Here is a 6,000-nt window from a genome sequence, read left to right as displayed (position 1 = left end):
TGAAGAAAAGTAATACTAGGTAGGTAAATTCATTCCTCTGATATTAAGGTTTGTTCCTCAAAAGCTTTCGAATAACTTTTTGCATGATAGAACACGGGTTTGTTTTTTCTTAGAACATTTGAAAAACGCAGAAAGTATAAAAACAAAAATGGAAATCCCCTGTAATCCCACATGCCATAATTATTAACATTCTGATGCTTCTATCTTATCTCTTATGTAAAAAATAAGTTTTGGAATCATGATGCCTACAGAATAATTCCTGAGTATAGTTTAATATTCTAAACTTTTTCCTTAACATTACACTGTGAGCACATACTTTATTTTACTGTCTTCAGAATTCTGCCGTCATTCAGCTAATCATTCTGATTTTATTCAGCATTTAGGTTTTTTTATTTTTTATTTTACCATTACAATAATTATATGGGCAGTACCAGCTTTGTACACAAAGCTTCCTCCCCATCTCCACTTGTTTTCTTCTGGATGTACTGGAGTTTCTGCCGCCACTGTTTTCCTATTCGGAATGACTTCTTTTTTTCTTTTTTTTACCATTATATTGTCTGATATTATTGCTAATATATGGGTGGGCTACTGAATAATCTGTTTAGTATCCAGCCAGATGAGAGAAACTCCAGATTCACTCATAGGTTTGTAAATTGGTTCCCCACCATTTTTTAGGTACTCATACTATCTATAAATTTTAACATCTTTCATTTTTTAAGATAAATCTCTTATATGCATTTCATGTCTTATTCCATTAGCTAGAACTTCCAGAACAAGATGAAATCATAGTAACAATATACGCATTCCTTTTTTTTTTTTTTTATAATATTACCTATTTATTTGAGAGAGAGAGAGAAAGCACAAGCCGGGGGAGGGGCACAGGGAGAAGGAGAGAATCCTCAAGCAGACTCTCGGCTGAGCTCAGAGCCTGACATGGAGCTTGATCCCAGGACCCTGATATCATGCCCCGAGCCAAAATCAAGAGACAGACGCTCAACCAACTGAGCTACCCAGACACACTAGACAATGTACACATTCTTGTGTTGCTTCAGATTTTAATTGGAAAACTTGTTAAGTTTCACCATTAAGCCTGATGGGTAACAGTTTGTATAAGATGTAGCATCTTTTATCATGTTTACCCCCATGTTTATAGCAACATGCTTCACAATGGCCAAGACATGGAAACAACCTAAGGGTCCATCAATGGATGAATGGATAAAGTTGTGACTCACACACACACACACACACACACACACACACACATGAATATTATTCATTCATTAAAAAAGAGGAAATCCTACCATTTGCAACAACATGGATGAACCCTGAAGGCATTATGTGAAGTGACATCAGTCAGAAAGAGAAATACAAATACTGTGTGATCTCACTTACATGTGGAATCTTAAAACAAAACAAAACAAAACACCAAACTCATCGAAAAAGTTCCAATTTGTGGTTACCAGAGGTGAGGGGAGTGGGAATCAGATAAAGGTGGTCACAAAGTACAAACTTCCAATTATAAGACAAATCAGCACTAGGGACGTAACATGCAAAATGATGACCGCAGCTAACACTGTTGTAGGATACACAGGAAAGTGGTTAAGAAAGCAGATCTTAACAGTTGTCATCACAAGGAGAAATTGTTTTTTCCTTTCTTTTTATTATATCTATTTGAGAAGATGGATGTTAGCTGAACTTCATGTGGTCATCATTTCGTAATACATGTAAATCAAACCACCATGCTGGGCACCTTAAACTTGTCCAGTGAGGTGTGTCAATTATTTCTTAGTAAAACTGGGGAAAAAATGAACATTAACATATAGCATCTTTATTGCACAAAGGAAGTACTCTTTTCTTCTTAGAAGAAATTTTTAGAAGATAAGTTACTTAACTTTGTCAACACATAAACCAAATGGAGATAACCAAATTTTCTTTTGCGGCACAGACTTTGTCACGGCATTCTGAGCTTATCACAGTAGCCTGGGGTTATTCTTTTATAATCAGGGTACAAAAAGTTTCCCTGAAGTTTTATCTTTCTGTCTAAAAGCCCTCTCCAGTGGCGCCTGGGTGGCTCAGTCGGTTAAGCCTCTGACTCTTGATTTCGACTCAGGTCATGATCTCAGGGTCATAAGATCGAGGCCCGCATTAGGCTCCACGCCGAGCATGGAGACTGCTTGCAATTCTCCCTCTCTCTCTCCCTCATTTGGTACTAAAACCTGACCCAAACTGCTGTGAGGTTATCTGGAGACTTTATTTATTCTGGTTAGTGTAACCAGTCTTCAGATTCACTGCAGAAATATCACTGATGTGACTACAAAGAGCTCCCCCAAGCCCCACCGGAAGTGGTAGTAGCATTCACTACAACAACCATATTCCGTTTCTAAAATCCGAAGAGTCCCCAGATCCAAAGCATCCAGTTCCAGGGGTCTGGGAAAGAAAGCGTGGTTCTGTGTAACCTGTAATAATATTAGTTTATCCTAGAAGAGAATCACGTAACATTCTAGTGTGATCTAATAGCGTGATCAATTTGTTCTCTCAATTGGAATGCAAGTCGCTTGAAGGCCCTGACTTTTCTTGCTCCTCACATCATCTCCTACAGTAACTTACATGTTCCCAAGTCCCTGGTGGGTTCTTGGTAATCAGCTTACTCAGATTAATTCTCTCCAAGAGCATCTTCCTTAACTCAAGATATTTCTGTTCTCTGCAAGGCTACTTTCATCAGATGAAAACATCAGCATAACCATCATTTTCCAACCAACCTTTGGGGCAAACGGGCTGGGTAGACCCTTGGACGGGGTGCCCTTGACTTGTCCTTCTGCATCCCTAGTGATGGTTTCCCACCTCAAATCAAGTGGTTGGCCTTAAATATCTGAAAAGTTGTTGTTCTATTAATAAAACGTTCAAAATATGTCAGCACATTTTAATGATTTTACTTCCACCATAAGGCTCACTCAAAATGTTTTTGGCAAAGAGCGGAACTATGGCATTTGCTCAAATGGTATGGAACTACATTTCTACGAGGTTTCTGCCCAACAGTGGTCCCAAGATGTGATGGGATCTTTGGCACAAGGCACAAGACATTAATTGCTGTCTCACACTTCAGCCATGAGGGCCTCCTTATGTTTCTGGAGCTGTTGCATCTTGTCAATTGTTTTGAGTTTTCTATTAGATTACAATTTGCTGGCATTGCTGGGGGAGATCCCGAAACTGCCACAAGCAGGCTCTAGAAACTATAAATAAGAATAATGACTTACATCACCTTCACATATTATATTTTTCACATACATGATTTCCGAATAACTTCCAATTGGCTGGCTTCCTCAGGTCAGCCTTGTGTTGCCATTACCCACAAGGGTATCTTCAGCACCAACGTGGGAGTCAATGACCTTGCACAATTTTATGACTTGATCGTTATGAAGGAGGTGAGGGGACAGCTGACATTTTCTGCCAACCCAATGCATCATCTTTCGATTTCTGTAGGTTTGTTGTTATCTCTGTCTGAACCTCATGGTGGCAGGTACCAAAAATGATCCCCGAGTTCTAGCTCTGGATGGACACACCCTTCTTTGATGGGAAGAAGCTCACTGTTCCAAAGGCAGCAATGGCTGTCTTTCGGAGTCAGGCTAATTTCACCGACAGAATATAGCTTAGCATGCTTCATCTCGCAGTGCAGGGCCAGGCACAGATGAACACTGAACACATCTACTGTGATGGCTGATAATGATGACGGGGCAGGTGAAGGAAGGTCACCTTTCTCAGGGCCAGGTACTTGGTAGGTGCTGATTGACAAATGGTGACAGCTACTAGATGCCACTCTAAAAGACACCTACTCTTGAAAAGATTTGGAGGTCAATCCAAACTTGCAGACGAAATGCCTGGGAGTATGCAACTATGTTTCTTTGAGTTGAGTTGTGGAAGTCTTCCTGAGGGCAAGCACGTCTGGAAGAGTAGGGAGCAATGTACAGGCAGCTGTTCTAGGTTTTCCCTGACAAAGAAATACCACCTACCCAGGAGAGAAGACTAAGGCCAGATCACTACGGGGCATCAAAACTCCCGTCTGGGCAGGGAGGCCACTACTATTGGTCTACTTTGTGTATGTGCTCTAGTACGAGCTCAACCAGTTACATAAGTTGCAGTGGCCAGTGCTAAATGAAACGCAGGCCCCTTGTTCATAAATCACGCATTTCAAAGTACGGACAGCAGACCTTACACTAAGCATGGAGCCCTTCAATAGAGGGTCTGTGTGAAGGTACAAGTCCACTCCCATGAAGCTGGGAGTATGTTAACAGAATCTTATGGTTGGTTATCCTTCTTGTTCCCTGTACCTGGGTTCTTGGAGTCCTAGAAGGCTCAGCAGGTGGGCAGGGCTAATAACATGAGCTAGGAAAGATGAGCCCCAACGTTACATTGGCTCCACATGAAACACTTTCCTCAGATTAGAAACGGAAAGTGAGCAAGACAACCCAAAGGGTTCCTAGATGCTCAAGGCTAAATGGTGACCTTGACAATCAAGGGAAAAGATGATATCGGAATTAACTTCATGGTGGGATATAAAGTTGTTCCCTCCTTATAAACAGAGGCTTGGTGAAGAACTACTAACACTGTAGGGCTCGGGAATAATTATCCTGGGAGGCAGGCTCCACAGGCCACAGAACTGCAAAGCTGGAGACGGGCTGTGAACTGTAGAATCAGAAACCTGCCACTTTAAATTTATTGGGACTTGATTTAACTTCCTTTATAGGTAGGGTAAATACAGGATGCCCGGTGAAATTTGAATTTCAGATAAACAAGAAATAATATTCTGTGTAAGCATTTCCCAAATATTGCATGGGACATAATTATACTAAAAAAAAATCATTTGTTGTTTATCTGAAATTCAAACTTCACTGGGCATCTTGTATTTACTTACTAAATCTGGCAACATTGCTCTTAAAAAAAAAAAAGATTTATTTATTTATTTTTGAGAGAAAGACAGAGTGTGTGTGGGGAGGGGAAGGGGCAGAGGGAGAGAAATCCTTAAGCGGACTCCCCTCTGAGCACAGAGCCTGATGCGGGGATCGATCTCAGGACCCTGAGACCATGACCTGAGCCAAAATCAAGAGTCAGATGTTTAACTGACTGAGCCACCCCGGTGCCCTGGCAACATTACTCTTGATGGGTTCTTGATAGGTTCCCCCTCCGTATTTTGTCAAGTTCTATAAGAAAATGTTAACTTCTCCCAACTGAGCTAGAATTCTGGGCCAGTGACAGTATAACGCCATGGACAGAAGTGGTCATGGAGATGCAGCAAGCCACCCGAGAGGAAGGGAAACTCAAAAGAACAAGACTGTGGAGACACCTGTGTGCACGTCCTCACCCGGACCTTCTCCTGCTCTTCTCAACCCTCCCTGCACACTGGAATCACCTTAGGGTGGTTTAAAAACATCAATGCTGAGTTCCTGCCCCACAGACAGCCTTACTTAATTGGTCTGGGATGCAGGCGAGGCAGGTGGAGTTTTCAAAGTTCCCCAGATGAGAACAACGGCACCAAACCTCAATATCAAAGCCCCAAATACATATATATCCTCAAAATCCACGGGTAAGAAATGGATTGGATGTTCCACTTTAATACCTGTGGGCATGATCGCCTTTCTTTTTTCATGGAAAGCACTAAAAGCATGAGGTTAGTTATCCCACCCCGTTGTTCTTGGACCTGGCTGCACATGAGAATCACCTGACTCCCAGCCCTGTGTCCCCAGAGACTATTTCCTGAAGCTAGTGTGGGTCCCAAGAGTTAGAACAGTGGCCCTAAACTTTAGTGTGCATTAGAACCACGTAGAGAGCTTTTTGAGCAGGCAGATTCCTGTCCCACCACAAACCACATCCCCCACCAGGCGAGGCCCAGCACAGGAGTAGGCACGGGGACACGGTGGTTCTGATGCAGAGCGGCACTGGCGATCAGCAGCTCGGGCTACGGGCTCCTTTGCCACCAGCATCCTCCTCCAGCCAGCTCTGCCTTTG

Source organism: Mirounga angustirostris, unplaced genomic scaffold (genome assembly GCF_029215605.1).
Source record: "Mirounga angustirostris isolate CCGP_5_RB_7025 unplaced genomic scaffold, mMirAng1.0.hap1 SCAF_15, whole genome shotgun sequence".
NCBI classification, from domain to species: domain Eukaryota; kingdom Metazoa; phylum Chordata; class Mammalia; order Carnivora; family Phocidae; genus Mirounga; species Mirounga angustirostris.
This window is presented reverse-complemented; position numbering follows the sequence as displayed.